Source organism: Aotus nancymaae, unplaced genomic scaffold (assembly GCF_030222135.1).
Source record: "Aotus nancymaae isolate 86718 unplaced genomic scaffold, 86718_ANA_hifiasm-v0.15.2.pri h1tg000001l, whole genome shotgun sequence".
Classification (NCBI taxonomy): Eukaryota; Metazoa; Chordata; class Mammalia; order Primates; family Aotidae; genus Aotus; species Aotus nancymaae.
Window position 1 is genome coordinate 19,921,951 of NW_026988412.1, and position 26,210 is coordinate 19,948,160.

Genomic DNA, 26,210 nt, shown 5'->3' on the forward strand with positions numbered 1-26,210 from the left:
TTCTACCGTTCTGAGAGATTCTGGGTTCTAGAATCAATGGACGGCAGAGTTCTGGAATGTCAGGGTGTCAAAACTCTAGAATCCATCCGTGTCTTAACTCGTGAGTCATTCCATGTCCACATTCCAGATCACAGGGTGTCTGAATTCCAGAAGCACCAAATGTCTGCATTCTAGAATCGGAATGTGGCGGAATTCTAGAATGCACAGCACAGCAGAATTCTGAAGTCCTAAAATGCCTGATATACGGAAGTTAAGGAGTCTGACTTCCAGAATGTTACTAGGTCAGCATTCTACCGTTCTGAGAGATTCTGGGTTCTTAAATCAATGGACGGCAGAGATCTGGAATGTCAGGTTTTCCAAACTCTAGAATCCTTGCGTGTCTGAACTCGAGAGTCATTCAATGTCCACATTCCCCATAACAGGGTGTCTGAATTCCAGAAGCAACAAATGTCTGCATTCTAGAATCGGAATGTTGCGGAATTCTAGAATGCACAGCACGGCGTAATTCGAAAGTCCTAAAATGCCTGCTATCCGGAAGTTAAGGTGTCTGAAATCCAGAATGCTACCACGTCAGAATTATACCATTCTGAAAGATTCTGGGATCTAGAATCAATGGACGGCTGAGTTCCGGAATGTCAGTGTTTCCAAACTCTAGAATCCTTGCATGTCTGAACTCGAGAGTCATTCAATATCCACATTCCAGGACTCTGGATGTCTGAAATATAGAAGCACCAAATGTTTGCATTCTAGAATCGGAATGTGGTAGAATTCTAGAATGCACAGCACGACAGAATTCTAAACTCCTAAAATGCCTGCTATCCGGAAGTTAAGTTGTCTGACATCAAGAGTGCTACCAACTCAGAATTATACCATTCTGAAAGATTCTGGGATCTAGAATCAATGGACGGCTGAGTTCCAGAATGTCAGGGTGGAAAAACTCTAGAATCCTTGCCTGTCTGAACTCGAGAGTCATTCAATGTCCACATTCCAGAACTCTGGATGTCTGAAATATAGAAGCACCAAATGTCTGCATTCTAGAATCGGAATGTGGCGGAATTGTAGAATGCACAGCACGGCGGAATTTTAAAGTCCTAAAATGCCTGCAATACGGAAGTCAAGGTGTCTGACCTCCAGAATGTTACTAAGTCAGCATTCTACCGTTCTGAGATATTCTGGGTTCTAGAATCAATGGATGGCAGAGTTCTGGAATGTCAGGGTGTTCAAACTCAAGAATACTTGCGTGTCTGAACTCGAGAGTCATTCAATGTCTACATTCCGCCTCACAGGGTGTCTGAATTCCAGAAGCACCAAATGTCTGCATTCTAGAATCGGAATGTGGCGGAATTCTAGAATGCACAGCACGGCGGAATTCGAAGGTCCTAAAATACCTGCTATCCAGAAGTTAAGGTATCTGAAATCAAGAATTCTACCACGTCAGAATTATACCATTCTGAAAGATTCTGGGATCTAGAATCAATGGACGGCTGAGTTCCAGAATGTCAGGGTTTCCAAACTCTAGAATCCTTGCATGTCTGAACTCGAGAGTCATTCAATATCCACATTCCAGGACTCTGGATGTCTGAAATATAGAAGCACCAAATGTCTGCATTCTAGAATCGGAATGTGGTAGAATTCTAGAATGCACAGCACGACAGAATTCTAAAGTCCTAAAATGCCTGCTATTCGGAAGTTAAGGTGTCTGACATCCAGAATTTTACTAGGTCAGCATTCTACCGTTCTGAGAGATTCTGGGTTCTAGAATCAATGGACGGCAGAGATCTGGAATGTCAGGGTGTCCAAACTCTAGAATCCTTGTGTGTCTGAACTCGAGAGTCATTCAAAGTCCACATTCCGGATCACAGGGTGTCTGAATTCCAGAAGCACCAAATGTCTGCATTCTAGAATTGGAATGTGGTGGAATTCTAGAATGCACAGCACGGCGGAATTCTAAAGTCCTAAAATGCCTGCTATCCGGAAGTTAAGGTGTGTGACATCCAGAATGGTACCACATCAGAATTATACCATTCTGAAACATTCTGTGATCTAGAATCAATGGACGGCCCAGTTCCAGAATGTCAGTTTGGAAAAACTCTAGAATCCTTGCGTGTCTGAACTCGAGAGTCATTCAATGTCCACATTCCAGAACTCTGGATGTCTGAATTATAGAAGCACCAAATGTCTGCATTCTAGAATCGGAATGTGGCGGAATTCTAGAATGCACAGCACGGCGGAATTCTAAAGTCCTAAAATGCCTGCTATCCGGAAGTTAATGTGTCTGACATCAAGAATGCTACCAAGTCAGAATTATAACATTCTGAAACATTCTGTGATCTAGAATCAATGGACGGCTGAGTTCCAGAATGCGAGGGTGGCAAAACTCTAGAATCCTTGCGGGTCTGAACTCGAGAGTCATTCAGTGTCCACATTCCAGAACTCTGGATGTCTGAAATATAGAAGCACCAAATGTCTGCATTCTAGAATCGAAATGTGGCGGAATTCTAGAATGCACAGCACAGCGGAATTTTAAAGTCCTAAAATGCCTGCTATACGGAAGTCAAGGTGTCTGATATCTAGAATGTTACTAAGTCAGCATTCTACCGTTCTGAGAGATTCTTGGTTCTAGAATCAATGGATGGCAGAGTTCTGGAATGTCAGGGTGTACAAACTCAAGAATACTTGTGTGTCTGAACTCGAGAGTCATTCAATGTCCACATTCCGCATCACAGGGTGTCTGAATTCCAGAAGCACCAAATGTCTGCATTCTAGAATCGGAATGTGGCGGAATTCTAGAATGCACAGCACGGCGGAATTCTAAAGTCCTTAAATGCCCGCTATCCGGAAGTTAAGGTGTCTGACATCAGGAATGCTACCAAGTCAGAATTATACCATTCTGAAAGATTCTGGGATCTAGAATCAATGGACGGCTGAGTTCCAGAATGTCAGGGTGGCAAAACTCTAGAATCCTGGCGTGTCTGAACTCGAGAGTCATTCAATGTCCACATTCCAGAACTCTGGATGTCTGAATTATAGAAGCACCAAATGTCTGCATTCTAGAATCGGAATGTGGCGGAATTCTAGAATGCACAGCACGGCGGAATTCTAAAGTCCTAAAATGCCTGCTATCCGGAAGTTAAGGTGTCTGACATCCAGAATGGTACCACATCAGAATTATACCATTATGAAACATTCTGGGATCTAGAATCAATGGACGGGTCAGTTCCAGAATGTCAGGGTGGCAAAACTCTAGAATCCTGTCGTGTCTGAACTCGAGAGTCAGTCAATGTCCACATTCCAGAACTCTGGATGTCTGAATTATAGAAGCACCAAATGTCTGCATTCTAGAATCGGAATGTGGCGGAATTCTAGAATGCACAGCACGGCGGAATTCTAAAGTCCTAAAATGCCTGCTATCCGGAAGTTAAGGTGTCTGACATCAAGAATGCTACCATGTCAGAATTATACCATTCTGAAAGATTCTGGGATCTAGAATCAATGGACGGCTGAGTTCCAGAATGTCAGGGTGGCAAAATTCTAGAATCCTTGTGTGTCTGAACTCGAGAGTCATTCAATGTCCACATTCCAGAACTCTGGATGTCTGAATTATAGAAGCACCAAATGTCTGCATTCTAGAATCGGAATGTGGCGGAATACTAGAATGCACAGCACGGCGGAATTCTAAAGTCCTAAAATGCCTGCTATCCGGAAGTAAAGGTGTCTGACATCAAGAGTGCTACCAAGTCAGAATTATAACATTCTGAAAGATTCTGGGATCTAGAATCAATGGACGGCTGAGTTCCAGAATGTCAGGGTGGCAAAACTCTAGAATCCTTGCCTGTCTGAACTCGAGAGACGTTCAATGTCCACATTCCAGAACTCTGGATGTCTGAAATATAGAGGCACCAAATGTCTGCATTCTAGAATCGGAATGTGGCGGAATTGTAGAATTTACAGCACGGCGGAATTTTAAGTCCTAAAATGCCTGCTATACGGAAGTCAAGGTGTCTGACCTCCAGAATGTTACTAAGTCAGCATTCTACCGTTCTGAGAAATTCTGGGTTCTAGAATCAATGGATGGCAGAGTTCTGGAATGTCAGGGTGTTCAAACTCAAGAATACTTGCATGTCTGAACTCGAGAGTCATTCAATATCCACATTCCGCATCACAGGGTGTCTGGTTTCCAGAAGCACCAAATGTCTGCATTCTAGAATCGGAATGTGGCGGAAGTCTAGAATGCACAGCACGGCGGAATTCGAAAGTCCTAAAATGCCTGCTTTCTGGAAGTTAAGGTGTCTGAAATCCAGAATGCTACCACGTCAGAATTATACCATTCTGAAAGATTCTGGGATCTAGAATCAATGGACGGCTGAGTTCCAGAATGTCAGGGTTTCCAAACTCTAGAATCCTTGCATGTCTGAACTCGACAGTCATTCAATATCCACATTCCAGGACTCTGGATGTCTGAAATATAGAAGCACCAAATGTCTGCATTCTAGAAACGGAATGTGGTAGATTTCTAGAATGCACAGCACGACAGACTTCTAAAGTCCTAAAATGCCTGCTATTCGGAAGTTAAGGTGTCTGACATCCAGAATGTTACTAGGTCAGCATTCTACCGTTCTGAGAGATTCTGGGTTCTAGAATCAATGGACGGCAGAGTTCTGGAATGTCAGGGTGTCCAAACTCTAGAATCCTTCCGTGTCTGAACTCGAGAGTCATTCAATGTCCACATTCCAGAACTCTGGATGTCTGAATTATAGAAGCACCAAATGTCTGCATTCTAGAATCGGAATGTGGCGGAATTCTAGAATGCACAGCACGGCGGAATTCGAAAGTCCTAAAATGCCTGCTATCCGGAAGTTAAGGTGTCTGAAATCCAGAATGCTACCACGTCAGAATTATACCATTCTGAAAGATTCTGGGATCTAGAATCAATGGACGGCTGAGTTCCAGAATGTCAGGGTGGCAAAACTCTAGAATCCTTGCGTGTCTGAACTTGAGAGTCATTCAATGTCCACATTCCAGAACTCTGGATGTCTGAATTATAGAAGCGCCAAATGTCTGCATTCTAGAATCGGAATGTGGCGGAATTCTAGAATGCACAGCACGGCGGAATTCTAAAGTCCTAAAATGCCTACTAGCCGAAAGTTAAGGTGTCTGATGACCAGTATGTTACTAGGTCAGCATTCTACCGTTCTGAGAGATTCTGGGTTCTAGAATCAAAGGACGGCAGAGATCTGGAATGTCAGGTTGTCCAAACTCTAGAATCCTTGCGTGTCTGAACTCGAGAGTCATTCAATGTCCACATTCCCCATCACAGGGTGTCTGAATTCCAGAAGCAACAAATGTCTGCATTCTAGAATCGGAATGTTGCGGAATTCTAGAATGCACAGCACGGCGTAATTCGAAAGTCCTAAAATGACTGCTATCCGGAAGTTAAGGTGTCTGAAATCCAGAATGCTACCACGTCAGAATTATACCATTCAGAAAGATTCTGGGATCTAGAATCAATGGACGGCTGAGTTCCAGAATGTCAGGGTTTCCAAACTCTAGAATCCTTGCATGTCTGAACTCGAGAGTCATTCAATATCCACATTCCAGGACTCTGGATGTCTGAAATATAGAAGCACCAAATGTTTGCATTCTAGAATCGGAATGTGGTAGAATTCTAGAATGCACAGCACGACAGAATTCTAAAGTCCTAAAATGCCTGCTCTTCGGAAGTTAAGGTTTCTGACATCCAGAATGTTACTAGGTCAGCATTCTACCGTTCTGAGAGATTCTGGGTTCTAGAATCAATGGACGGCAGAGATCTGGAGTGTCAGGGTGTCCAAACTCTAGAATCCTTGCGTGTCTGAACTCGAGAGTCATTCAATGTCCACATTCCAGAACTCTGGATGTCTGAAATATAGAAGCACCAAATGTCTGCATTCTAGAATCGGAATGTGGCGGAATTCTAGAATGCACAGCACAGCGGAATTTTAAAGTCCTACAATGCCTGCTATACGGAAGTCAAGGTGTCTGACATCCAGAATGTTACTAAGTCAGCATTCTACCGTTCTGAGAGATTCTCGGTTCTAGAATCAATGGATGGCAGAGTTCTGGAATGTCATGGTGTTCAAACTCAAGAATACTTGCGTGTCTGAACTCGAGAGTCATTCAATGTCCACATTCCGCATCACAGGGTGTCTGAATTCCAGAAGCAACAAATGTCTGCATTCTAGAATCGGAATGTGGCGGAATTCTAGAATGCACAGCACGGCGGAATTCGAAAGTCCTAAAATGCCTGCTATCGGGAAGTTAAGGTGTCTGACATCCACAATGCTACCACGTCAGAATTATACCATTCTGAAACATTCTGGGATCTAGAATCAATGGACGGCTGAGTTCCAGAATGTCAGGGTGGCAAAACTCTAGAATCCTTGCGTGTCTGAACTCGAGAGTCAGTCAATGTCCACATTCCAGTACTCTGGATGTCTGAATTATAGAAGCACCAAATGTCTGCATTCTAGAATCGGAATGTGGCGGAATTCTAGAATGCACAGCACGGCGGAATTCTAAAGTCCTAAAATGCCTGCTATCCGGAAGTTAAGGTGTCTGACATCAAGAATGCTACCAAGTCAGAATTATACCATTCTTAAAGATTCTGGGATCTAGAATCAATGGACGGCTGAGTTCCAGAATGTCAGGGTGGCAAAATTCTAGAATCCTTGTGTGTCTGAACTCGAGAGTCATTCAATGTCCACATTCCAGAACTCTGGATGTCTGAATTATAGAAGCACCAAATGTCTGCATTCTAGAATCGGAATGTGTCGGAATACTAGAATGCACAGCACGGCGGAATTCTAAAGCCCTAAAATGCCTGCTATCCGGAAGTTAAGGTGTCTGACATCAAGAGTGTTACCAAGTCAGAATTATATCATTCTGAAAGATTCTGGGATCTAGAATCAATGGACCGCTGAGTTCCAGAATGTCAGGGTGGCAAAACTCTAGAATCCTTGCCTGTCTGAACTCGAGAGACATTCAATATCCACATTCCAGAACTCTGTATGTCTGAAATATAGAGGCACCAAATGTCTGTATTCTAGAATCGGAATGTGGCGGAATTGTAGAATGCACAGCACGGCGGAATTTTAAGTCCTAATATGCCTGCTATACGGAAGTCAAGGTGTCTGACCTCCAGAATGTTACTAAGTCAGCATTCTACCGTTCTGAGAAATTCTGGGTTCTAGAATCAATGGATGGCAGAGTTCTGGAATGTCAGGGTGTTCAAACTCAAGAATACTTGCATGTCTGAACTCGAGAGTCATTCAATGTCCACATTCCGCATCACAGGGTGTCTGAATTCCAGAAGCACCAAATGTCTGCATTCTAGAATCGGAATGTGGCGGAATTCTAGAATGCACAGCACGGCGGAATTCGAAAGTCCTAAAATGCCTGCTATCCGGAAGTTAAGGTGTCTGAAATCCAGAATGCTACCACGTCAGAATTATACCATTCTGAAAGATTCTGGGATCTAGAATCAATGGACGGCTGAGTTCCAGAATGTCAGGGTTTCCAATCTCTAGAATCCTTGCATGTCTGAACTCGAGAGTCATTCAATATCCACATTCCAGGACTCTGGATGTCTGAAATAAAGAAGCACCAAATGTCTGCATTCTAGAAGCGGAATGTGGTAGATTTCTAGAATGCACAGCACGACAGAATTCTAAAGTCCTAAAATGCCTGCTCTTCGGAAGTTAAGGTGTCTGACATCCAGAATGTTACTAGGTCAGCATTCTACCGTTCTGAGAGATTCTGGGTTCTGGAATCAATGGACGGCAGAGATCTGGAGTGTCAGGGTGTCCAAACTCTAGAATCCTGGCGTGTCTGAACTCGAGAGTCATTCAATGTCCACATTCCAGAACTCTGGATGTCTGAAATATAGAAGCACCAAATGTCTGCATTCTAGAATCGGAATGTGGCGGAATTCTAGAATGCACAGCACGGCGGAATTCTAAAGTCCTAAAATGCCTGCTATCCGGAAGTTAAGGTGTCTGACATCAAGAATGCTACCAAGTCAGAATTATACCATTCTGAAAGATTCTGGGATCTAGAATCAATTGACGGCTGAGTTCCAGAATGTCAGGGTGGCAAAACTCGAGAATCCTTGCCTGTCTGAACTCGAGAGTCATTCAATGTTCACATTCCAGAACTCTGGATGTCTGAAATATAGAAGCACCAAATGTCTGCATTCTAGAATCGGAATGTGGCGGAATTCTAGAATGCAAAGCATGGCGGAATTTTAAAGTTCTAAAATGCCTGCTATACGGAAGTCAAGGTGTCTGACCTCCAGAATGTTACTAAGTCAGCATTCTACCGTTCTGAGAAATTCTGGGTTCAAGAATCAATGGATGGCAGAGTTCTGGAATGTCAGGGTGTTCAAACTCAAGAATACTTGCGTGTCTGAACTCGAGAGTCATTCAATGTCCACATTCCGCATCACAGGGTGTCTGAATTCCAGAAGCACCAAATGTCTGCATTCTAGAATCGGAATGTGGCGGAATTCTAGAATGCACAGCACGGCGGAATTCGAAAGTCCTAAAATGCCTGCTATCCGGAAGTTAAGGTGTCTGAAATCCAGAATGCTACCACGTCAGAATTATACCATTCTGAAAGATTCTGGGATCTAGAATCAATGGACGGCTGAGTTCCAGAATGTCAGGGTGGCAAAACTCTAGAATCCTTGCGTGTCTGAACTCGAGAGTCATTCAATGTCCACATTCCAGAACTCTGGATGTCTGAATTATAGAAGCGCCAAATGTCTGCATTCTAGAATCGGAATGTGGCGGAATTCTAGAATGCACAGCACGGCGGAATTCTAAAGTCCTAAAATGCCTACTAGCCGAAAGTTAAGGTGTCTGATGACCAGTATGTTACTAGGTCAGCATTCTACCGTTCTGAGAGATTCTGGGTTCTAGAATCAAAGGACGGCAGAGATCTGGAATGTCAGGTTGTCCAAACTCTAGAATCCTTGCGTGTCTGAACTCGAGAGTCATTCAATGTCCACATTCCCCATCACAGGGTGTCTGAATTCCAGAAGCAACAAATGTCTGCATTCTAGAATCGGAATGTTGCGGAATTCTAGAATGCACAGCACAGCGTAATTCGAAAGTCCTAAAATGCCTGCTATCCGGAAGTTAAGGTGTCTGAAATCCAGAATGCTACCACGTCAGAATTATACCATTCTGAAAGATTCTGGGATCTAGAATCAATGGACGGCTGAGTTCCAGAATGTCAGGGTTTCCAAACTCTAGAATCCTTGCATGTCTGAACTCGAGAGTCATTCAATATCCACATTCCAGGACTCTGGATGTCTGAAATATAGAAGCACGAAATGTTTGCATTCTAGAATCGGAATGTGGTAGAATTCTAGAATGCACAGCACGACAGAATTCTAAAGTCCTAAAATGCCTGCTCTTCGGAAGTTAAGGTTTCTGACATCCAGAATGTTACTAGGTCAGCATTCTACCGTTCTGAGAGATACTGGGTTCTAGAATCAATGGACGGCGGAGATCTGGAGTGTCAGGGTGTCCAAACTCTAGAATCCTTGCGTGTCTGAACTCGAGAGTCATTCAATGTCCACATTCCAGAACTCTGGATGTCTGAAATATAGAAGCACCAAATGTCTGCATTCTAGAATCGGAATGTGGCGGAATTCTAGAATGCACAGCACAGCGGAATTTTAAAGTCCTACAATGCCTGCTATACGGAAGTCAAGGTGTCTGACATCCAGAATGTTACTAAGTCAGCATTCTACCGTTCTGAGAGATTCTCGGTTCTAGAATCAATGGATGGCAGAGTTCTGGAATGTCAGGGTGTTCAAACTCAAGAATACTTGCGTGTCTGAACTCGAGAGTCATTCAATGTCCACATTCCGCATCACAGGGTGTCTGAATTCCAGAAGCACCAAATGTCTGCATTCTAGAATCGGAATGTGGCGGAATTCTAGAATGCACAGCACGGCGGAATTCGAAAGTCCTAAAATGCCTGCTATCCGTAAGTTAAGGTGTCTGACATCCAGAATGCTACCACGTCAGAATTATACCATTCTGAAAGATTCTGGGATCTAGAATCAATGGACGGCTGAGTTCCAGAATGTCAGGGTTTCCAAACTCTAGAATCCTTGCATGTCTGAACTCGAGAGTCATTCAATATCCACATTCCAGGACTCTGGATGTCTGAAATATAGAAGCACCAAATGTCTGCATTCAAGAATCGGAATGTGGTAGAATTCTAGAATGCACAGCACGACAGAATTCTAAAGTCCTAAAATGCCTGCTATTCGGAAGTTAAGGTGTCTGACATCCAGAATGTTACTAGGTCAGCATTCTACCGTTCTGAGAGATTCTGGGTTCTAGAATCAATGGACGGCAGAGTTCTGGAATGTCAGGGTGTCTAAACTCTAGAATCCTTCCGTGTCTGAACTCGTGAGTCATTCAATGTCCACATTCCGGATCACAGGGTGTCTGAATTCCAGAAGCACCAAATGTCTGCATTCTAGAATCGGAATATGTCGGAATTCTAGAATGCACAGCACGGCGGAATTCGAAAGTCCTAAAATGCCTGCTATCGGGAAGTTAAGTTGTCTGACATCCACAATGCTACCACGTCAGAATTATACCATTCTGAAACATTCTGGGATCTAGAATCAATGGACGGCTGAGTTCCAGAATGTCAGGGTGGCAAAACTCTAGAATCCTTGCGTGTCTGAACTTGAGAGTCAGTCAATGTCCACATTCCAGAACTCTGGATGTCTGAATTATAGAAGCACCAAATGTCTGCATTCTAGAATCGGAATGTGGCGGAATTCTAGAATGCACAGCACGGCGGAATTCTAAAGTCCTAAAATGCCTGCTATCCGGAAGTTAAGGTGTCTGTCATCAAGAATGCTACCAAGTCAGAATTATACCATTCTGAAAGATTCTGGGATCTAGAATCAATGGACGGCTGAGTTCCAGAATGTCAGGGTGGCAAAATTCTAGAATCCTTGTGTGTCTGAACTCGAGAGTCATTCAATGTCCACATTCCAGAACTCTGGATTTCTGAATTATAGAAGCACCAAATGTCTGCATTCTAGAATCGGAATGTGGCGGAATACTAGAATGCACAGCACGGCGGAATTCTAAAGCCCTAAAATGCCTGCTATCCGGAAGTTAAGGTGTCTGACATCAAGAGTGCTACCAAGTCAGAATTATAACATTCTGAAAGATTCTGGGATCTAGAATCAATGGACCGCTGAGTTCCAGAATGTCAGGGTGGCAAAACTCTAGAATCCTTGCCTGTCTGAACTCGAGAGACATTCAATGTCCACATTCCAGAACTCTGGATGTCTGAAATATAGAGGCACCAAAAGTCTGTATTCTAGAATCGGAATGTGGCGTAATTGTAGAATGCACAGCACGGCGGAATTTTAAGTCCAAAATTCCTGCTATGCGGAAGTCAAGGTGTCTGACCTCCAGAATGTTACTAAGTCAGCATTCTACCGTTCTGAGAAATTCTGGGTTCTAGAATCAATGGATGGCAGAGTTCTGGAATGTCAGGGTGTTCAAACTCAAGAATACTTGCATGTCTGAACTCGAGAGTCATTCAATGTCCACATTCCGCATCACAGGGTGTCTGAATTCCAGAAGCACCAAATGTCTGCATTCTAGAATCGGAATGTGGCGGAATTCTAGAATGCACAGCACGGCGGAATTCGAAAGTCCTAAAATGCCTGCTATCCGGAAGTTAAGGTGTCTGAAATCCAGAATGCTACCACGTCAGAATTATACCATTCTGAAAGATTCTGGGATTTAGAATCAATGGACGGCTGAGTTCCAGAATGTCAGGGTTTCCAAACTCTAGAATCCTTGCATGTCTGAACTCGAGAGTCATTCAATATCCACATTCCAGGACTCTGGATGTCTGAAATATAGAAGCACCAAATGTCTGCATTCTAGAAACGGAATGTGGTAGATTTCTAGAATGCACAGCACGACAGAATTCTAAAGTCCTAAAATGCCTGCTATTCGGAAGTTAAGGTGTCTGACATCCAGAATGTTACTAGGTCAGCATTCTACCGTTCTGAGAGATTCTGGGTTCTAGAATCAATGGACGGCAGAGTTCTGGAATGTCAGGGTGTCCAAACTCGAGAATCCTTCCGTGTCTGAACTCGAGAGTCATTCAATGTCCACATTCCAGAACTCTGGATGTCTGAATTATAGAAGCACCAAATGTCTGCATTCTAGAATCGGAATGTGGCGGAATTCTAGAATGCACAGCACGGCGGAATTCTAAAGTCCTAAAATGCCTGCTATCCGGAAGTTAAGGTGTCTGACATCAAGAATGCTACCAAGTCAGAATTATACCATTCTGAAAGATTCTGGGATCTAGAATCAATGGACGGCTGAATTCCAGAATGTCAGGGTGGCAAAACTCGAGAATCCTTGCCTGTCTGAACTCGAGAGTCATTCAATGTCCACAATCCAGAACTCTGGATGTCTGAAATATAGAAGCACCAAATGTCTGCATTCTAGAATCGGAATGTGGCGGAATTCTAGAATGCACAGCATGGCGGAATTTAAAAGTCCTAAAATGCCTGCTATACGGAAGTCAAGGTGTCTGACCTCCAGAATGTTACTAAGTCAGCATTCTACGGTTCTGAGAAACTCTGGGTTCAAGAATCAATGGATGGCAGAGTTCTGGAATGTCAGGGTGTTCAAACTCAAGAATACTTGCGTGTCTGAACTCGAGAGTCATTCAATGTCCACATTCCGCATCACAGGGTGTCTGAATTCCAGAAGCACCAAATGTCTGCATTCTAGAATCGGAATGTGGCGGAATTCTAGAATGCACAGCACGGCGGAATTCGAAAGTCCTAAAATGCCTGCTATCCGGAAGTTAAGGTGTCTGAAACCCAGAATGCTACCACGTCAGAATTATACCATTCTGAAAGATTCTGGGATCTAGAATCAATGGACGGCTGAGTTCCAGAATGTCAGGGTGGCAAAACTCTAGAATCCTTGCGTGTCTGAAGTCGAGAGTCATTCAATGTCCACATTCCAGAACTCTGGATGTCTGAATTATAGAAGCGCCAAATGTCTGCATTCTAGAATCGGAATGTGGCGGAATTCTAGAATGCACAGCACGGCGGAATTCTAAAGTCCTAAAATGCCTACTAGCCGAAAGTTAAGGTGTCTGATGACCAGTATGTTACTAGGTCAGCATTCTACCGTTCTGAGAGATTCTGGGTTCTAGAATCAAAGGACGGCAGAGATCTGGAATGTCAGGTTGTCCAAACACTAGAATCCCTGCGTGTCTGAACTCGAGAGTCATTCAATGTCCACATTCCCCATCACAGGGTGTCTGAATTCCAGAAGCAACAAATGTCTGCATTCTAGAATCGGAATGTTGCGGAATTCTAGAATGCACAGCACGGCGTAATTCGAAAGTCCTAAAATGCCTGCAATCCGGAAGTTAAGGTGTCTGAAATCCAGAATGCTACCACGTCAGAATTATACCATTCTGAAAGATTCTGGGATCTAGAATCAATGGACGGCTGAGTTCCAGAATGTCAGGGTTTCCAAACTCTAGAATCCTTGCATGTCTGAACTCGAGAGTCATTCAATATCCACATTCCAGGACTCTGGATGTCTGAAATATAGAAGCACCAAATGTTTGCATTCTAGAATCGGAATGTGGTAGAATTCTAGAATGCACAGCACGACAGAATTCTAAAGTCCTAAAATGCCTGCTCTTCGGAAGTTAAGGTTTCTGACATCCAGAATGTTACTAGGTCAGCATTCTACCGTTCTGAGAGATTCTGGGTTCTAGAATCAATGGACGGCAGAGATCTGGAATGTCAGGGTGTCCAAACTCTAGAATCCTTGCGTGTCTGTACTCGAGAGTCATTCAATGTCCACATTCCAGAACTCTGGATGTCTGAAATATAGAAGCACCAAATGTCTGCATTCTAGAATCGGAATGTGGCGGAATTCTAGAATGCACAGCACAGCGGAATTTTAAAGTCCTACAATGCCTGCTATACGGAAGGCAAGGTGTCTGACATCCAGAATGTTACTAAGTCAGCATTCTACCGTTCTGAGAGATTCTCGGTTCTAGAATCAATGGATGGCAGAGTTCTGGAATGTCAGGGTGTTCAAACTCAAGAATACTTGCGTGTCTGAACTCGAGAGTCATTCAATGTCCACATTCCGCATCACAGGGTGTCTGAATTCCAGAAGCACCAAATGTCTGCATTCTAGAATCGGAATGTGGCGGAATTCTAGAATGCACAGCACGGCGGAATTCGAAAGTCCTAAAATGCCTGCTATCCGTAAGTTAAGGTGTCTGACATCCAGAATGCTACCACGTCAGAATTATACCATTCTGAAAGATTCTGGGATCTAGAATCGATGGACGGCTGAGTTCCAGAATGTCAGGGTTTCCAAACTCTAGAATCCTTGCATGTCTGAACTCGAGAGTCATTCAATATCCACATTCCAGGACTCTGGATGTCTGAAATATAGAAGCACCAAATGTCTGCATTCTAGAATCGGAATGTGGTAGAATTCTAGAATGCACAGCACGACAGAATTCTAAAGTCCTAAAATGCCTGCTATTCGGAAGTTAAGGTGTCTGACAACCAGAATGTTACTAGGTCAGCATTCTACCGTTCTGAGAGATTCTGGGTTCTAGAATCAATGGACGGCAGAGTTCTGGAATGTCAGGGTGTCTAAACTCTAGAATCCTTCCGTGTCTGAACTCGTGAGTCATTCAATGTCCACATTCCGGATCACAGGGTGTCTGAATTCCAGAAGCACCAAATGTCTGCATTCTAGAATCGGAATGTGGCGGAATTCTAGAATGCACAGCACGGCGGAATTCGAATGTCCTAAAATGCCTGCTATCCGGAAGTTAAAGTGTCTGACATCAAGAATGCTACCAAGTCAGAATTATACCATTCTGAAAGATTCTGGGATCTAGAATCAATGGACGGCTGAGTTCCAGAATGTCAGGGTGGCAAAACTCTAGAATACTTGCCTGTCTGAACTCGAGAGTCATTCAATGTCCACATTCCGCATCACAGGGTGTCTGAATTCCAGAAGCACCAAATGTCTGCATTCTAGAATCGGAATGTGGCGGAATTCTAGAATGCACAGCACGGCGGAATTCGAAAGTCCTAAAATGCCTGCTATCCGGAAGTTAAGGTGTCTGACATCCAGAATGCTACCACGTCAGAATTATACCATTCTGAAAGATTCTGGGATCTAGAATCAATGGACGGCTGAGTTCCAGAATGTCAGGGTTTCCAAACTCTAGAATCCTTGCATGTCTGAACTCGAGAGTCATTCAATATCCACATTCCAGGACTCTGGATGTCTGAAATATAGAAGCACCAAATGTCTGCATTCTAGAATCGGAATGTGGTAGAATTCTAGAATGCACAGCACGACAGAATTCTAAAGTCCTAAAATGCCTGCTATTCGGAAGTTAAGGTGTCTGACATCCAGAATGTTACTAGGTCAGCATTCTGCCGTTCTGATAGATTCTGGGTTCAAGAATCAATGGACGGCAGAGTTCTGGAATGTCAGGGTGTCTAAACTCTAGAATCCTTCCATGTCTGAACTCGTGAGTCATTCAATGTCCACATTCCGGATCACAGGGTGTCTGAATCCCAGAAGCACCAAATGTCTGCATTCTAGAATCGGAATGTGGTGGAATTCTAGAATGCACAGCACGGCGGAATTCAAAGTCCTAAAATGCCTGCTATCGGGAAGTTAAGGTGTCTGACATCCACAATGCTACCACGTCAGAATTATACCATTCTGAAACATTCTGGGATCTAGAATCAATGGACGGCTGAGTTCCAGAATGTCAGGGTGGCAAAACTCTAGAATCCTGGCGTGTCTGAACTCGAGAGTCATTCAATGTCCACATTCCAGAACTCTGGATGTCTGAATTATAGAAGCACCAAATGTCTGCATTCAAGAATCGGAAAGTGGCGGAATTCTAGAATGCACAGCACGGCGGAATTCTAAAGTCCTAAAATGCCTGCTATCCGGAAGTTACGGTGTCTGACATCAAGAATGCTACCACGTCAGAATTATACCATTCTGAAACATTCTGGGATCTAGAATCAATGGACGGCTGAGTTTCAGAATATCAGGGTGGCAAAACTCTAGAATCCTTGCGTGTCTGAACTCGAGAGTCATTCAATGTTCACATTCCAGAACTCTGGATGTCTAATTATAGAAGCACCAAATGTCTGCATTCTAGAATCGGAATGTGGCGGAATTCTAGAATGCACAGCACGGCGGAATTCTAAAGTCCTAAAATGCCTGCTATCCGGAAGTTAAGGTGTCTAACATCAAGAACGCTACCAAGTCAGAATTATACCATTCCGAAAGATTCTGGGATCTAGAATCAATGGACGGCTGAGTTCCAGAATGTCAGGGTGGCAAAATTCTAGAATCCTTGTGTGTCTGAACTCGAGAGTCATTCAATGTCCACATTCCAGAACTCTGGATGTCTGAATTATAGAAGCACCAAATGTCTGCATTCTAGAATCGGAATGTGGCGGAATACTAGAATGCACAGCACGGCGGAATTCTAAAGCCCTAAAATGCCTGCTATCCGGAAGTTAAGGTGTCTGACATCAAGAGTGCTACCAAGTCAGAATTATAACATTCTGAAAGATTCTGGGATCTAGAATCAATGGACGGCTGAGTTCCAGAATGTCAGGGTGGCAAAACTCTAGAATCCTTGCCTGTCTGAACTCGAGAGTCATTCAATGTCCACATTACAGAACTCTGGATGTCTGAAATATAGAAGCACCAAATGTCTGCATTCTAGAATCGGAATGTGGCGGAATTGTAGAATGCACAGCACGGCGGAATTTTAAGTCCTAAAATGCCTGCTATTCGGAAGTTAAGGTGTCTGACATCCAGAATGTTACTAGGTCAGCATTCTACCGTTCTGAGAAATTCTGGGTTCTAGAATCAATGGACGGCAGAGTTCTGGAATGTCAGTGTGTCGAAACTCTAGAATCCTTCCGTGTCTGAACTCGAGAGTCATTCAATGTCCACATTCCAGAACTCTGGATGTCTGAATTATAGAAGCACCAAATGTCTGCATTCTAGAATCGGAATGTGGCGGAATTCTAGAATGCACAGCACGGCGGAATTCTAAAGTCCTAAAATGCCTGCTATCCGGAAGTTAAGGTGTCTGACATCAAGAATGCTACCAAGTCAGAATTATACCATTCTGAAAGATTCTGGGATCTAGAATCAATGGACGGCTGAGTTCCAGAATGTCAGGGTGGCAAAACTCGAGAATCCTTGCCTGTCTGAACTCGAGAGTCATTCAATGTCCACATTCCAGAACTCTGGATGTCTGAAATATAGAAGCACCAAATGTCTGCATTCTAGAATCGGAATGTCGCGGAATTCTAGAATGCACAGCACGGCGGAATTCTAAAGTCCTAAAATGCCTACTGGCCGAAAGTTAAGGTGTCTGATGACCAGAATGTTACTAGGCCAGCATTCTACCGTTCTGAGAGATTCTGCGTTCTAGAATAAATGAATGGCCGAGTTCTGGAATGTCAGGGTGTTCAAACTCTAGAATACTTGCCTGTCTGAACTCGAGAGTCATTCAATGTCCACATTCCGGATCACAGGGTGTCTGAATTCCAGAAGCACCAAATGTCTGCATTCTAGAATCGGAATGTGGCGGAATTCTAGAATGCACAGCATGGCGGAATTTTAAAGTCCTAAAATGCCTGCTATACGGAAGTCAAGGTGTCTGACCTCCAGAATGTTACTAAGTCAGCATTCTACCGTTCTGAGAAATTCTGGGTTCAAGAATCAATGGATGGCAGAGTTCTGGAATGTCAGGGTGTTCAAACTCAAGAATACTTGCGTGTCTGAACTCGAGAGTCATTCAATGTCCACATTCCGCATCACAGGGTGTCTGAATTCCAGAAGCACCAAATGTCTGCATTCTAGAATCGGAATGTGGCGGAATTCTAGAATGCACAGCACGGCGGAATTCGAAAGTCCTAAAATGCCTGCTATCCGGAAGTTAAGGTGTCTGAAATCCAGAATGCTACCACGTCAGAATTATACCATTCTGAAAGATTCTGGGATCTAGAATCAATGGACGGCTGAGTTCCAGAATGTCAGGGTTTCCAATCTCTAGAATCCTTGCATGTCTGAACTCGAGAGTCATTCAATATCCACATTCCAGGACTCTGGATGTCTGAAATAAAGAAGCACCAAATGTCTGCATTCTAGAAGCGGAATGTGGTAGATTTCTAGAATGCACAGCACGACAGAATTCTAAAGTCCTAAAATGCCTGCTCTTCGGAAGTTAAGGTGTCTGACATCCAGAATGTTACTAGGTCAGCATTCTACCGTTCTGAGAGATTCTGGGTTCTAGAATCAATGGACGGCAGAGATCTGGAGTGTCAGGGTGTCCAAACTCTAGAATCCTGCGTGTCTGAACTCGAGAGTCATTCAATGTCCACATTCCAGAACTCTGGATGTCTGAAATATAGAAGCACCAAATGTCTGCATTCTAGAATCGGAATGTGGCGGAATTCTAGAATGCACAGCACGGCGGAATTCTAAAGTCCTAAAATGCCTGCTATCCGGAAGTTAAGGTGTCTGACATCAAGAATGCTACCAAGTCAGAATTATACCATTCTGAAAGATTCTGGGATCTAGAATCAATTGACGGCTGAGTTCCAGAATGTCAGGGTGGCAAAACTCGAGAATCCTTGCCTGTCTGAACTCGAGAGTCATTCAATGTTCACATTCCAGAACTCTGGATGTCTGAAATATAGAAGCACCAAATGTCTGCATTCTAGAATCGGAATGTGGCGGAATTCTAGAATGCAAAGCATGGCGGAATTTTAAAGTTCTAAAATGCCTGCTATACGGAAGTCAAGGTGTCTGACCTCCAGAATGTTACTAAGTCAGCATTCTACCGTTCTGAGAAATTCTGGGTTCAAGAATCAATGGATGGCAGAGTTCTGGAATGTCAGGGTGTTCAAACTCAAGAATACTTGCGTGTCTGAACTCGAGAGTCATTCAATGTCCACATTCCGCATCACAGGGTGTCTGAATTCCAGAAGCACCAAATGTCTGCATTCTAGAATCGGAATGTGGCGGAATTCTAGAATGCACAGCACGGCGGAATTCGAAAGTCCTAAAATGCCTGCTATCCGGAAGTTAAGGTGTCTGAAATCCAGAATGCTACCACGTCAGAATTATACCATTCTGAAACATTCTGGGATCTAGAATCAATGGACGGCTGAGTTCCAGAATGTCAGGGTGGCAAAACTCTAGAATCCTTGCGTGTCTGAACTCGAGAGTCATTCAATGTCCACATTCCAGAACTCTGGATGTCTGAATTATAGAAGCGCCAAATGTCTGCATTCTAGAATCGGAATGTGGCGGAATTCTAGAATGCACAGCACGGCGGAATTCTAAAGTCCTAAAATGCCTACTAGCCGAAAGTTAAGGTGTCTGATGACCAGTATGTTACTAGGTTAGCATTCTACCGTTCTGAGAGATTCTGGGTTCTAGAATCAAAGGACGGCAGAGATCTGGAATGTCAGGTTGTCCAAACTCTAGAATCCTTGCGTGTCTGAACTCGAGAGTCATTCAATGTCCACATTCCCCATCACAGGGTGTCTGAATTCCAGAAGCAACAAATGTCTGCATTCTAGAATCGGAATGTTGCGGAATTCTAGAATGCACAGCACAGCGTAATTCGAAAGTCCTAAAATGCCTGCTATCCGGAAGTTAAGGTGTCTGAAATCCAGAATGCTACCACGTCAGAATTATACCATTCTGAAAGATTCTGGGATCTAGAATCAATGGACGGCTGAGTTCCAGAATGTCAGGGTTTCCAAACTCTAGAATCCTTGCATGTCTGAACTCGAGAGTCATTCAATATCCACATTCCAGGACTCTGGATGTCTGAAATATAGAAGCACGAAATGTTTGCATTCTAGAATCGGAATGTGGTAGAATTCTAGAATGCACAGCACGACAGAATTCTAAAGTCCTAAAATGCCTGCTCTTCGGAAGTTAAGGTTTCTGACATCCAGAATGTTACTAGGTCAGCATTCTACCGTTCTGAGAGATACTGGGTTCTAGAATCAATGGACGGCGGAGATCTGGAGTGTCAGGGTGTCCAAACTCTAGAATCCTTGCGTGTCTGAACTCGAGAGTCATTCAATGTCCACATTCCAGAACTCTGGATGTCTGAAATATAGAAGCACCAAATGTCTGCATTCTAGAATCGGAATGTGGCGGAATTCTAGAATGCACAGCACAGCGGAATTTTAAAGTCCTACAATGCCTGCTATACGGAAGTCAAGGTGTCTGACATCCAGAATGTTACTAAGTCAGCATTCTACCGTTCTGAGAGATTCTCGGTTCTAGAATCAATGGATGGCAGAGTTCTGGAATGTCAGGGTGTTCAAACTCAAGAATACTTGCGTGTCTGAACTCGAGAGTCATTCAATGTCCACATTCCGCATCACAGGGTGTCTGAATTCCAGAAGCACCAAATTTCTGCATTCTAGAATCGGAATGTGGCGGAATTCTAGAATGCACAGCACGGCGGAATTCGAAAGTCCTAAAATGCCTGCTATCCGTAAGTTAAGGTGTCTGACATCCAGAATGCTACCACGTCAGAATTATACCATTCTGAAAGATTCTGGGATCTAGAATCAATGGACGGCTGAGTTCCAGAATGTCAGGGTTTCCAAACTCTAGAATCCTTGCATGTCTGAACTCGAGAGTCATTCAATATCCACATTCCAGGACTCTGGATGTCTGAAATATAGAAGCACCAAATGTCTGCATTCAAGAATCGGAATGCGGTAGAATTCTAGAATGCACAGCAGAACAGAATTCTAAAGTCCTAAAATGCCTGCTATTCGGAAGTTAAGGTGTCTGACATCCAGAATGTTACTAGGTCAGCATTCTACCGTTCTGAGAGATTCTGGGTTCTAGAATCAATGGACGGCAGAGTTCTGGAATGTCAGGGTGTCTAAACTCTAGAATCCTTCCGTGTCTGAACTCGTGAGTCATTCAATGTCCACATTCCGGATCACAGGGTGTCTGAATTCCAGAAGCACCAAATGTCTGCATTCTAGAATCGGAATGTGGCGGAATTCTAGAATGCACAGCACGGCGGAATTCGAAAGTCCTAAAATGCCTGCTATCGGGAAGTTAAGTTGTCTGACATCCACAATGCTACCACGTCAGAATTATACCATTCTGAAACATTCTGGGATCTAGAATCAATGGACGGCTGAGTTCCAGAATGTCAGGGTGGCAAAACTCTAGAATCCTGGCGGTCTGAACTCGAGAGTCATTCAATGTCCACATTCCAGAACTCTGGATGTCTGAATTATAGAAGCACCAAATGTCTGCATTCAAGAATCGGAATGTGGCGGAATTCTAGAATGCACAGCACGGCAGAATTCTAAAGTCCTAAAATGCCTGCTATCCGAAAGTTAAGGTGTCTGACATCAAGAATGCTACCACGTCAGAATTATACCATTCTGAAACATTCTGGGATCTAGAATCAATGGACGGCTGAGTTTCAGAATGTCAGGGTGGCAAAACTCTAGAATCCTTGCGTGTCTGAACTCGAGAGTCATTCAATGTCCACATTCCAGAACTCTGGATGTCTAATTGTAGAAGCACCAAATGTCTGCATTCTAGAATCGGAATGTGGCGGAATTCTAGAATGCACAGCACGGCGGAATTCTAAAGTCCTAAAATGCCTGCTATCTGGAAGTTAAGGTGTCTGACATCAAGAATGCTACCAAGTCAGAATTATACCATTCTGAAAGATTCTGGGATCTAGAATCAATGGACGGCTGAGTTCCAGAATGTCAGGGTGGCAAAACTCTAGAATCCTTGCGTACCTGAACTCGAGAGTCATTCAATGTCCACATTCCAGAACTCTGGATGTCTGAATTATAGAAGCACCAAATGTCTGCATTCTAGAATCGGAATGTGGCGGAATTCTAGAATGCAAAGCACGGCGGAATTCTAAAGTCCTAAAATGCCTGCTATCCGGAAGTTAAGGTGTCTGACATCAAGAATGCTACCACGTCAGAATTATACCATTCTGAAACATTCTGTGATCTAGAATCAATGGACGGCTGAGTTCCAGAATGTCAGGGTGGCAAAACTCTAGAATCCTTGCGTGTCTGAACTTGAGAGTCAGTCAATGTCCACATTCCAGAACTCTGGATGTCTGAATTATAGAAGCACCAAATGTCTGCATTCTAGAATCGGAATGTGGCGGAATTCTAGAATGCACAGCACGGCGGAATTCTAAAGTCCTAAAATGCCTGCTATCTGGAAGTTAAGGTGTCTGTCATCAAGAATGCTACCAAGTCAGAATTATACCATTCTGAAAGATTCTGGGATCTAGAATCAATGGACGGCTGAGTTCCAGAATGTCAGGGTGGCAAAATTCTAGAATCCTTGTGTGTCTGAACTCGAGAGTCATTCAATGTCCACATTCCAGAACTCTGGATTTCTGAATTATAGAAGCACCAAATGTCTGCATTCTAGAATCGGAATGTGGCGGAATACTAGAATGCACAGCACGGCGGAATTCTAAAGCCCTAAAATGCCTGCTCTCCGGAAGTTAAGGTGTCTGACATCAAGAGTGCTACCAAGTCAGAATTATAACATTCTGAAAGATTCTGGGATCTAGAATCAATGGACCACTGAGTTCCAGAATGTCAGGGTGGCAAAACTCTAGAATCCTTGCCTGTCTGAACTCGAGAGACATTCAATGTCCACATTCCAGAACTCTGGATGTCTGAAATATAGAGGCACCAAAAGTCTGTATTCTAGAATCGGAATGTGGCGTAATTGTAGAATGCACAGCACGGCGGAATTTTAAGTCCTAAAATGCCTGCTATGCGGAAGTCAAGGTGTCTGACCTCCAGAATGTTACTAAGTCAGCATTCTACCGTTCTGAGAAATTCTGGGTTCTAGAATCAATGGATGCCAGAGTTCTGGAATGTCAGGGTGTTCAAACTCAAGAATACTTGCATGTCTGAACTCGAGAGTCATTCAATGTCCACATTCCGCATCACAGGGTGTCTGAATTCCAGAAGCACCAAATGTCTGCATTCTAGAATCGGAATGTGGCGGAATTCTAGAATGCACAGCACGGCGGAATTCGAAAGTCCTAAAATGCCTGCTATCCGGAAGTTAAGGTGTCTGAAATCCAGAATGCTACCACGTCAGAATTATACCATTCTGAAAGATTCTGGGATCTAGAATCAATGGACGGCTGAGTTCCAGAATGTCAGGGTTTCCAAACTCTAGAATCCTTGCATGTCTGAACTCGAGAGTCATTCAATATCCACATTCCAGGACTCTGGATGTCTGAAATAAAGAAGCACCAAATGTCGGCATTCTAGAAATGGAATGTGGTAGATTTCTAGAATGCACAGCACGGCAGAATTCTAAAGTCCTAAAATGCCTGCTATTCGGAAGTTAAGGTGTCTGACATCCAGAATGTTACTAGGTCAGCATTCTACCTTTCTGAGAGATTCTGGGTTCTAGAATCAATGGACGGCAGAGTTCTGGAATGTCAGGGTGTCCAAACTCGAGAATCCTTCCGTGTCTGAACTCGAGAGTCATTCAATGTCCACATTCCAGAACTCTGGATGTCTGAATTATAGAAGCACCAAATGTCTGCATTCTAGAATCGGAATGTGGCGGAATTCTAGAATGCACAGCACGGCGGAATTCTAAAGTCCTAAAATGCCTGCTATCCGGAAGTTAAGGTGTCTGACATCCAGAATGCTACCACGTCAGAATTATACCATTCTGAAAGATTCTGGGATCTAGAATCAATGGACGGCTGAGTTCCAGAATGTCAGGGTGGTAAAACTCTAGAATGCTTGGGTGTCTGAACTCGAGAGTCATTCAATGTCCACATTCCAGAACTCTGGATGTCTGAATTATAGAAGCACCAAATGTCTGCATTCTAGAATCGGAATGTGGCGGAATTCTAGAATGCACAGCATGGTGGAATTTTAAAGTCCTAAAATGCCTGCTATACGGAAGTCAAGGTGTCTGACCTCCAGAATGTTACTAAGTCAGCATTCTACCGTTCTGAGAAATTCTGGGTTCAAGAATCAATGGATGGCAGAGTTCTGGAATGTCAGGGTGTTCAAACTCAAGAATACTTGCGTGTCTGAACTCGAGAGTCATTCAATGTCCACATTCCGCATCACAGGGTGTCTGAATTCCAGAAGCACCAAATGTCTGCATTCTAGAATCGGAATGTGGCGGAATTCTAGAATGCACAGCACGGCGGAATTCGAAAGTCCTAAAATGCCTGCTATCCGTAAGTTAAGGTGTCTGACATCCAGAATGCTACCACGTCAGAATTATACCATTCTGAAAGATTCTGGGATCTAGAATCAATGGACGGCTGAGTTCCAGAATGTCAGGGTTTCCAAACTCTAGAATCCTTGCATGTCTGAACTCGAGAGTCATTCAATATCCACATTCCAGGACTCTGGATGTCTGAAATATAGAAGCACCAAATGTCTGCATTCAAGAATCGGAATGTGGTAGAATTCTAGAATGCACAGCACGACAGAATTCTAAAGTCCTAAAATGCCTGCTATTCGGAAGTTAAGGTGTCTGACATCCAGAATGTTACTAGGTCAGCATTCTACCGTTCTGAGAGATTCTGGGTTCTAGAATCAATGGACGGCAGAGTTCTGGAATGTCAGGGTGTCTAAACTCTAGAATCCTTCCGTGTCTGAACTCGTGAGTCATTCAATGTCCACATTCCGGATCACAGGGTGTCTGAATTCCAGAAGCACCAAATGTCTGCATTCTAGAATCGGAATATGTCGGAATTCTAGAATGCACAGCACGGCGGAATTCGAAAGTCCTAAAATGCCTGCTATCGGGAAGTTAAGTTGTCTGACATCCACAATGCTACCACGTCAGAATTATACCATTCTGAAACATTCTGGGATCTAGAATCAATGGACGGCTGAGTTCCAGAATGTCAGGGTGGCAAAACTCTAGAATCCTTGCGTGTCTGAACTTGAGAGTCAGTCAATGTCCACATTCCAGAACTCTGGATGTCTGAATTATAGAAGCACCAAATGTCTGCATTCTAGAATCGGAATGTGGCGGAATTCTAGAATGCACAGCACGGCGGAATTCTAAAGTCCTAAAATGCCTGCTATCCGGAAGTTAAGGTGTCTGTCATCAAGAATGCTACCAAGTCAGAATTATACCATTCTGAAAGATTCTGGGATCTAGAATCAATGGACGGCTGAGTTCCAGAATGTCAGGGTGGCAAAATTCTAGAGTCCTTGTGTGTCTGAACTCGAGAGTCATTCAATGTCCACATTCCAGAACTCTGGATTTCTGAATTATAGAAGCACCAAATGTCTGCATTCTAGAATCGGAATGTGGCGGAATACTAGAATGCACAGCACGGCGGAATTCTAAAGCCCTAAAATGCCTGCTATCCGGAAGTTAAGGTGTCTGACATCAAGAGTGCTACCAAGTCAGAATTATAACATTCTGAAAGATTCTGGGATCTAGAATCAATGGACCGCTGAGTTCCAGAATGTCAGGGTGGCAAAACTCTAGAATCCTTGCCTGTCTGAACTCGAGAGACATTCAATGTCCACATTCCAGAACTCTGGATGTCTGAAATATAGAGGCACCAAAAGTCTGTATTCTAGAATCGGAATGTGGCGTAATTGTAGAATGCACAGCACGGCGGAATTTTAAGTCCAAAATTCCTGCTATGCGGAAGTCAAGGTGTCTGACCTCCAGAATGTTACTAAGTCAGCATTCTACCGTTCTGAGAAATTCTGGGTTCTAGAATCAATGGATGGCAGAGTTCTGGAATGTCAGGGTGTTCAAACTCAAGAATACTTGCATGTCTGAACTCGAGAGTCATTCAATGTCCACATTCCGCATCACAGGGTGTCTGAATTCCAGAAGCACCAAATGTCTGCATTCTAGAATCGGAATGTGGCGGAATTCTAGAATGCACAGCACGGCGGAATTCGAAAGTCCTAAAATGCCTGCTATCCGGAAGTTAAGGTGTCTGAAATCCAGAATGCTACCACGTCAGAATTATACCATTCTGAA